Source organism: Pezoporus flaviventris, unplaced genomic scaffold (assembly GCF_033815535.1).
Source record: "Pezoporus flaviventris isolate CSIRO_AGI_PZ_B2104156 unplaced genomic scaffold, CSIRO_AGI_Pfla_v1 ptg000254l, whole genome shotgun sequence".
Lineage (NCBI taxonomy): Eukaryota > Metazoa > Chordata > Aves > Psittaciformes > Psittacidae > Pezoporus > Pezoporus flaviventris.
The window spans coordinates 70,960-80,269 of NW_026892801.1; positions in this window are offsets into that span (position 1 = coordinate 70,960).

Genomic DNA, 9,310 nt, shown 5'->3' on the forward strand with positions numbered 1-9,310 from the left:
GACTGTGTGCTGAAGATGCCCAGCACATGCTTTCCCTCCTGGCTCTTCGGCTCTGAGAGCAGAGGCCAGACGTTCGTGCTCTACTGACTCTGCTGCTGGGCAGCCAAGAGCAACGAGCAGAGAAGTTGGATTCAAATGAACTTCTCGGTATGAAAGTGAGGAGCGACAGCAATGATGGAGGCACTGTTGCAAAGCTGACTGTGTGCAGAAGATTCAGAGCACCAGCTTTCCCTCCTGGCTCTTCGATTGTGGGAGCAGACGGCAACTGTTCGTGCTCTACTGACTGTGCTGCTGGGCAGCCGAGAGCAAGCTCCGAAGAGGGTGCATTCAAATGGACCTTTAGGTATGACACCGAGGAGCGACAGCAATGATGGTGACACCGTTGCAAAGCTGACTGTGTGCTGAAGATGCCCAGCACATGCTTTCCCTCCTGGCTCCTCCACTGTGCTAGCAGACGGCAACCGTTCGTGCTCTACTCACTGTGCTGCTGGGCAGCCGAGAGCAAGCTCCGAAGAGGGTGCATTCAAATGGACCTTTAGGTATGAAAGCGAGGAGCGACAGCAATGATGGTGACACCGTTGCAAAGCTGACTGTGTGCTGAAGATGCCCAGCACATGCTTTCACTCCCGGCTCTTCGGATCTGGGAGCAGAAGCCAGAAGTTCGTGCACTAATCGCTGTGCTACTGGGCAGATGAGAAGCAGGTTTGGAGAGGTTGCATTCAAATGTACTTTTAGGTATGAAACCGAGGAGTGACAGCAATAATGGTGACAGCATTGAAAAGCTGACTGTGTGCTGAAGATGCCCCGCACATGCTTTCCCTCCTGGCTCTTCGACTGTGGGAGCAGACGGCAACCCTAACCCTAACCCTAACCCTACCCCTAACCCTAACCCTAACCCTAACCCCTAACCCCTAACCCTAACCCCTAACCCTAACCCTAATCCTAACCCTAACCCTAACCCTAACCCTACGCTTTCACCAGCTTTCCCTCCTGGCTCTTCGATTGTGGGAGCAGACGGCAACTGTTCGTGCTCTACTCACTGTGCAGCTGGGCAGCCGAGAGCAAGCTCCGAAGAGGGTGCATTCAAATGGACCTTTAGGTATGAAAGCGAGGAGCGACAGCAATGATGGTGACACCGTTGCAAAGCTGACTGTGTGCTGAAGATGCCCAGCACATGCTTTCAATCCTGGCTCTTCGGATGTGGGAGCAGAAGCCAGACGTTCGTGCACTAATCGTTCTGCCCCTGGGCAGCCGAGAACAAGCTTCGGAGAGGTTGCACTCAAATGGACTTTTAAGTATGAAACCGAGGAGCGACAGCAATGATGGTGACACCGCTGCAAAGCTGACTGTGTGCTGAAGATGCCCAGCACATGCTTTCCCTCCTGGCTCTTCGGCTCTGGGAGCAGAGGCCAGACGTTCGTGCTCTAAATGCTGTGCTACTTGGCAGCTCAGAGCAAGCTCCGTAGAGGTTGCATTCGAGTGGACTTTTAGGTATGAAACCGAGGAGCGACAGCAATGATGGTGACACCCTTGCAAAGCTAACTGTGTGCTGAAGATGCCCAGCACATGCTTTCCCTCCTGGCTCTTCGACTGTGGGAGCAGACGGCAACCGTTCGTGCTCTACTCACTGTGCTGCTGGGCAGCCGAGAGAAAGCTCCGAAGAGGGTGCATTCAAATGGACCTTTAGGTATGAAAGCGAGGAGCGACAGCAATGATGGTGACACCGTTGCAAAGCTGACTGTGTGCTGAAGATGCCCAGCACATGCTTTCCCTCCTGGCTCTTCGGCTCTGAGAGCAGAGGCCAGACGTTCGTGCTCTACTGACTGTGCTGCTGGGCAGCCAAGAGCAACGAGCAGAGAAGTTGGATTCAAATGAACTTCTCGGTATGAAAGTGAGGAGCGACAGCAATGATGGAGGCACTGTTGCAAAGCTGACTGTGTGCAGAAGATTCAGAGCACCAGCTTTCCCTCCTGGCTCTTCGATTGTGGGAGCAGACGGCAACTGTTCGTGCTCTACTCACTGTGCTGCTGGGCAGCCGAGAGCAAGCTCCGAAGAGGGTGCATTCAAATGGACCTTTAGGTATGACACCGAGGAGCGACAGCAATGATGGTGACACCGTTGCAAAGCTGACTGTGTGCTGAAGATGCCCAGCACATGCTTTCCCTCCTGGCTCTTCGGCTCTGGGAGCAGAGGCCAGACGTTCGTGCTCTAATCGCTGTGCTACTTGGCAGCTCAGAGCAAGCTCCGTAGAGGTTGCATTCGAGTGGACTTTTAGGTATGAAAGCGAGGAGCGACAGCAATGATGGTGACACCATTGCAAAGCTAACTGTGTGCTGAAGATGCCCAGCACATGCTTTCCCTCCTGGCTCTTCGACTGTGGGAGCAGACGGCAACCGTTCGTGCACTCCACACTGTGCTGCTGGGCAGCCGAGAGCAAGCTCCGAAGAGGGTGCATTCAAATGGACCTTTAGGTATGAAAGCGAGGAGCGACAGCAATGATGGTGACAACGTTGAAAGGTGACTGTGTGCTGAAGATGCCCAGCACATGCTTTCCCTCCTGTCTCCTCCACTGTGCTAGCAGACGGCAACCTTTCGTGCTCTACTCACTGTGCTGCTCGGCAGCCGAGAGCAAGCTCCGAAGTGGGTGCTTTCAAATGGACGTTTAGGTAAGAAAGCGAGGAGCGACAGCAATGATGGTGACACCGTTGCAAAGCTGACTGTGTGCTGAAGATGCCCAGCACATGCTTTCCCTCCTGGCTCTTCGGCTCTGGGAGCAGAGGCCAGACGTTCGTGCTCTACTGACTCTGCTGCTGGGCAGCTAAGAGCAACGAGCAGAGAAGTTGGATTCAAATGAACTTCTCGGTATGAAAGTGAGGAGCGACAGCAATGATGGAGGCACTGTTGCAAAGCTGACTGTGTGCAGAAGATTCAGAGCACCAGCTTTCCCTCCTGGCTCTTCGATTGTGGGAGCAGACGGCAACTGTTCGTGCTCTACTCACTGTGCTGCTGGGCAGCCGAGAGCAAGCTCCGAAGAGGGTGCATTCAAATGGACCTTTAGGTATGACACCGAGGAGCGACAGCAATGATGGTGACACCGTTGCAAAGCTGACTGTGTGCTGAAGATGCCCAGCACATGCTTTCCCTCCTGGCTCCTCCACTGTGCTAGCAGACGGCAACCGTTCGTGCTCTACTCACTGTGCTGCTGGGCAGCCGAGAGCAAGCTCCGAAGAGGGTGCATTCAAATGGACCTTTAGGTATGAAAGCGAGGAGCGACAGCAATGATGGTGACACCGTTGCAAAGCTGACTGTGTGCTGAAGATGCCCAGCACATGCTTTCACTCCCGGCTCTTCGGATCTGGGAGCAGAAGCCAGAAGTTCGTGCACTAATCGCTGTGCTACTGGGCAGATGAGAAGCAGGTTTGGAGAGGTTGCATTCAAATGTACTTTTAGGTATGAAACCGAGGAGTGACAGCAATAATGGTGACAGCATTGAAAAGCTGACTGTGTGCTGAAGATGCCCCGCACATGCTTTCCCTCCTGGCTCTTCGACTATGGGAGCAGACGGCAACCCTAACCCTAACCCTAACCCTACCCCTAACCCTAACCCTAACCCTAACCCCTAACCCTAACCCCTAACCCTAACCCTAATCCTAACCCTAACCCTAACCCTAACCCTACGCTTTCACCAGCTTTCCCTCCTGGCTCTTCGATTGTGGGAGCAGACGGCAACTGTTCGTGCTCTACTCACTGTGCAGCTGGGCAGCCGAGAGCAAGCTCCGAAGAGGGTGCATTCAAATGGACCTTTAGGTATGAAAGCGAGGAGCGACAGCAATGATGGTGACACCGTTGCAAAGCTGACTGTGTGCTGAAGATGCCCAGCACATGCTTTCCCTCCTGGCTCTTCGGATCTGGGAGCAGAAGCCAGACGTTCATGCACTAATCGTTCTGCCCCTGGGCAGCCGAGAACAAGCTTCGGAGAGGTTGCACTCAAATGGACTTTTAAGTATGAAACCGAGGAGCGACAGCAATGATGGTGACACCGCTGCAAAGCTGACTGTGTGCTGAAGATGCCCAGCACATGCTTTCCCTCCTGGCTCTTCGGCTCTGGGAGCAGAGGCCAGACGTTCGTGCTCTAAATGCTGTGCTACTTGGCAGCTCAGAGCAAGCTCCGTAGAGGTTGCATTCGAGTGGACTTTTAGGTATGAAACCGAGGAGCGACAGCAATGATGGTGACACCCTTGCAAAGCTAACTGTGTGCTGAAGATGCCCAGCACATGCTTTCCCTCCTGGCTCTTCGACTGTGGGAGCAGACGGCAACCGTTCGTGCTCTACTCACTGTGCTGCTGGGCAGCCGAGAGAAAGCTCCGAAGAGGGTGCATTCAAATGGACCTTTAGGTATGAAAGCGAGGAGCGACAGCAATGATGGTGACACCGTTGCAAAGCTGACTGTGTGCTGAAGATGCCCAGCACATGCTTTCCCTCCTGGCTCTTCGGATCTGGGAGCAGAAGCCAGACATCGTGCACTAATCTTTCTGCCCCTGGGCAGCCGAGAACAAGCTTCGGAGAGGTTGCACTCAAATGGACTTTTAAGTATGAAACCGAAGAGCGACAGCAACGATGGTGACACCGTTGCAAAGCTGACTGTGTTCTGAAGATGCGCAGCACATGCTTTCCCTCCTGGCTCTTCGACTGTGGGAGCAGACGGCAACCGTTCGTGCTCTACTCACTGTGATGCTGGGCAGCCGAGAGCAAGCTCCGAAGAGGGTGCATTCAAATGGACTTTTAGGTATGAAACCGAGGAGAGACTGCAATGATGGTGACCCCGTTGCAAAGCTGCTTGTGTGCTGAAGAGACACAGCCCTAGCTTTCCCTGCTGGTCCTTCTGCCGTGTGAGTAGATGCCACTGTTCATTCTGTCCTGTGTTGCTGCCCGCAGGGAGCAGGCTCTGGACTGATTCTATTCAAATGCTTTTCCTGTATGAGTGTTAGCAGTGAAAGCAACGATGGAGGCACCAATGTAAAGGTGATTGTGTGCTGAACAGGTCCAGCACAAGCCTTCAATCCTTGCTCTTCTGCTGTGGGAGCAGATGCCAAACGTTCGTGCTGTACTCACTGTGCTGCTGGGCAGCTGAGAGAGACCACCTGAGAATTTGGATTCAAATGGACTTTTAGGTATGAAACCGAGGAGAGACTGCAATGATGGTGACCCCGTTGCAAAGCTGCTTGTGTGCTGAAGAAGCCCAGCACTAGCTTTCCCTGCTGGTCCTTCTGCTGTGCGAGCAGAATCCACTGTTCATTCTGTGCTAACTGTGTTGCTGCGCAGCAGAGAGCAGGCTCTGGACTGATTCCATTCAAATGCTTTTCCTGTATGAAAGTGAGCAGTGAAAGCAACGATGGAGGCACCAATGTAAACGTGATTGTGTGCTGAACACGTCCAGCACCAGCTTTCAATCCTGGCTCTTCTGCTGTGGGAGCAGAGGCCAAACGTTCGTGCTGTACTCACTGTGCTGCTGGGCAGCTGAGAGAGACCACCTGAGAATTTGGATTCAAATGGACTTTTAGGTATGAAACCGAGGAGAGACGGCAATGATGGCGACACCGTTGCAAAGCTGCTTGTGTGCTGAAGAAGCAGAGCACTAGCTTTCCCTGCTGGTCCTTCTGCCGAGTGAGCAGATGCCACTGTTCATTCTGTGCTGACTGTGTTGCTGCGCAGCAGAGAGCAGCCTCTGGACTGATTCCATTCAAATGCTTTTCCTGTATGAAAGTGAGCAGTGAAAGCAACGATGGAGGCACCAATGTAAAGGGGATTGTGTGCTGAACAGGTCCAGCACCAGCTTTCAATCCTGGCTCTTCTGCTGTGGGAGCAGAGGCCAAACGTTCGTGCTGTACTCACTGTGCTGCTGGGCAGCTGAGCGACACCACCTGAGAATTCGGATTCAAATGGACTTTTAGGTATGAAACCGAGGAGAGACTGCAATGATAGTGACACCGTTGCAAAGCTGCTTGTGTAATGTAGAGGCCCAGCACTAGCTTTCCCTGCTGGTCCTTCTGCCGTGTGAGCAGATGCCACTGTTCATTCTGTGCTGATTGTGTTGCTGCGCAGCAGAGAGCAGGCTCTGGACTGATTCCATTCAAGTGCTTTTCCTGTATGAAAGTGAGCAGTGAAAACAACGATGGAGGCACCAATGTAAAGGGGATTGTGTGCTGAACAGGTCCAGCACCAGCTTTCAATCCTTGCTCTTCTGCTGTGGGAGCAGATGCCAAACGTTCGTGCTGTACTCACTGTGCTGCTGGGCAGCTGAGAGAGACCACCTGAGAATTTGGAATCAAATGGACTTTTAGGTATGAAACCGAGGAGAGACTGCAATGATGGTGACACCGTTGCAAATCTGCTTGTGTGCTGAAGAGACCCAGCACTAGCTTTCCCTGCTGGTCTTTCTGCCGTGTGAGCAGATGCCACTGTTCATTCTGTGCTGATTGTGTTGCTGCGCAGCAGAGAGCAGCCTCTGGACTGATTCCATTCAAATGCTTTTCCTGTATGAAAGTAAGCAGTGAAAGCAACGATGGAGGCACCAATGTAAAGGGGATTGTGTGCTGAACAGATCCAGCACCAGCTTTCAATCCTGGCTCTTCTGCTGTGGGAGCAGAGGCCAAACGTTCGTGCTGTACTCACTGTGCTGCTGGGCAGCTGAGAGACACCACCTGATAATTTAAATTCAAATGGACTTTTAGGTATGAAACCGAGGAGAGACTGCAATGATGGTGACCCCGTTGCAAAGCTGCTTGGGTGCTGAAGAGACACAGCCCTAGCTTTCCCTGCTGGTCCTTCTGCCGTGTGAGCAGATGCCACTGTTCATTCTGTGCTGTGTTTCTGCCAGCAGGGAGCAGGCTCTGGACTGATTCTATTCAAATGCTTTTCCTGTATGAGTGTTAGCAGTGAAAGCAACGATGGAGGCACCAATGTAAAGGTGATTGTGGGCTGAACAGGTCCAGCACCAGCTTTCAATCCTTGCTCTTCTGCTGTGGGAGCAGATGCCAAACGTTCGTGCTGTACTCACTGTGCTGCTGGGCAGCTGAGACCACCTGAGAATTTGGATTCAAATGGACTTTTAGGTATGAAACCGAGGAGAGACTGCAATGATGGTGACCCCGTTGCAAAGCTGCTTGTGTGCTGAAGAGGCCCAGCACTAGCTTTCCCTGATGATCCTTCTCCCGTGTGAGCAGATGCCACTGTTCATTCTGTGCTGACTGTGTTGCTGCGCAGCAGAGAGCAGCCTCTGGACTGATTCCATTCAAATGCTTTTCCTGTATGAAAGTAAGCAGTGAAAGCAACGATGGAGGCACCAATGTAAAGGGGATTGTGTGCTGAACAGGTCCAGCACCAGCTTTCAATCCTGGCTCTTCTGCTGTGGGAGCAGAGGCCAAACGTTCGTGCTGTACTCACTGTGCTGCTGGGCAGCTGAGAGACACCACTTGATAATTTAAATTCAAATGGACTTTTAGGTATGAAACCGAGGAGAGACTGCAATGATGGTGACCCCGTTGCAAAGCTGCTTGGGTGCTGAAGAGACACAGCCCTAGCTTTCCCTGCTGGTCCTTCTGCCGTGTGAGCAGATGCCACTGTTCATTCTGTGCTGTGTTGCTGCCAGCAGGGAGCAGGCTCTGGACTGATTCTATTCAAATGCTTTTCCTGTATGAGTGTTAGCAGTGAAAGCAACGATGGAGGCACCAATGTAAAGGTGATTGTGGGCTGAACAGGTCCAGCACCAGCTTTCAATCCTTGCTCTTCTGCTGTGGGAGCAGATGCCAAAAGTTCGTGCTGTACTCACTGTGCTGCTGGGCAGCTGAGACCACCTGAGAATTTGGATTCAAATGGACTTTTAGGTATGAAACCGAGGAGAGACTGCAATGATGGTGACCCCGTTGCAAAGCTGCTTGTGTGCTGAAGAGGCCCAGCACTAGCTTTCCCTGATGATCCTTCTCCCGTGTGAGCAGATGCCACTGTTCATTCTGTGCTGACTGTTTTGCTGCGCAGCAGAGAGCAGGCTCTGGACTGATTCCATTCAAATGCTTTTCCTGTATGAAAGTGAGCAGTGAAAGCAACGATGGATGCACCAATGTAAAGGGGATTGTGTGCTGAACAGGTCCAGCACCAGCTTTCAATCCTGGCTCTTCTGCTGTGGGAGCAGAGGCCAAACGTTCGTGCTGTACTCACTGTGCTGCTGGGCAGCTGAGCGACACCACCTGAGAATTTGGATTCAAATGGACTTTTAGGTATGAAACCGAGGAGAGACTGCAATGATGGTGACCCCGTTGCAAAGCTGCTTGTGTGCTGAAGAGACACAGCCCTAGCTTTCCCTGCTGGTCCTTCTGCCGTGTGAGCAGATGCCACTGTTCATTCTGTGCTGTGTTGCTGCCAGCAGGGAGCAGGCTCTGGACTGATTCTATTCAAATGCTTTTCCTGTATGAGTGTTAGCAGTGAAAGCAACGATGGAGGCACCAATGTAAAGGTGATTGTGTGCTGAACAGGTCCAGCACCAGCTTTCAATCCTGGCTCTTCTGCTGTGGGAGCAGATGCCAAACGTTCGTGCTGTACTCACTGTGCTGCTGGGCAGCTGAGACCACCTGAGAATTGGGATTCAAATAGACTTTTAGGTATGAAACCGAGGAGAGACTGCAATGATGGTGACCCGGTTGCAAAGCTGCTTGTGTGCTGAAGAGACACAGCACTAGCTTTCCCTGCTGGTCCTTCTGCCGTGTGAGCAGATGCCACTGTTCATTCTGTGCTGTGTTGCTGCCAGCAGGGAGCAGGCTCTGGACTGATTCCATTCAAATGCTTTTCCTGTATGAAAGTGAGCAGTGAAAGCAACGATGGAGGCACCAATGTAAAGGTGATTGTGTGCTGAACAGGTCCAGCACCAGCTTTCAATCCTTGCTCTTCTGCTGTGGGAGCAGATGCCAAACGTTCGTGCTGTACTCACTGTGCTGCTGGGCAGCTGAGAGAGACCACCTGAGAATTTGGAATCAAATGGACTTTTAGGTATGAAACCGAGGAGAGACTGCAATGATGGTGACCCCGTTGCAAAGCTGCTTGTGTGCTGAAGAAGCCCAGCACGAGCTTTCTCTGCTGGTTCTTCTGCTGTGTGAGCAGAATCCACTGTTCATTCTGTGCTGACTGTGTTGCTTCGCAGCAGAGGGCAGGCTCTGGACTGATTTCATTCAAATGCTTTTCCTGTATGAAAGTGAGCAGTGAAAGCAACGATGGAGGCACCAATGTAAAGGTGATTGTGTGCTGAACAGGTCCAGCACCA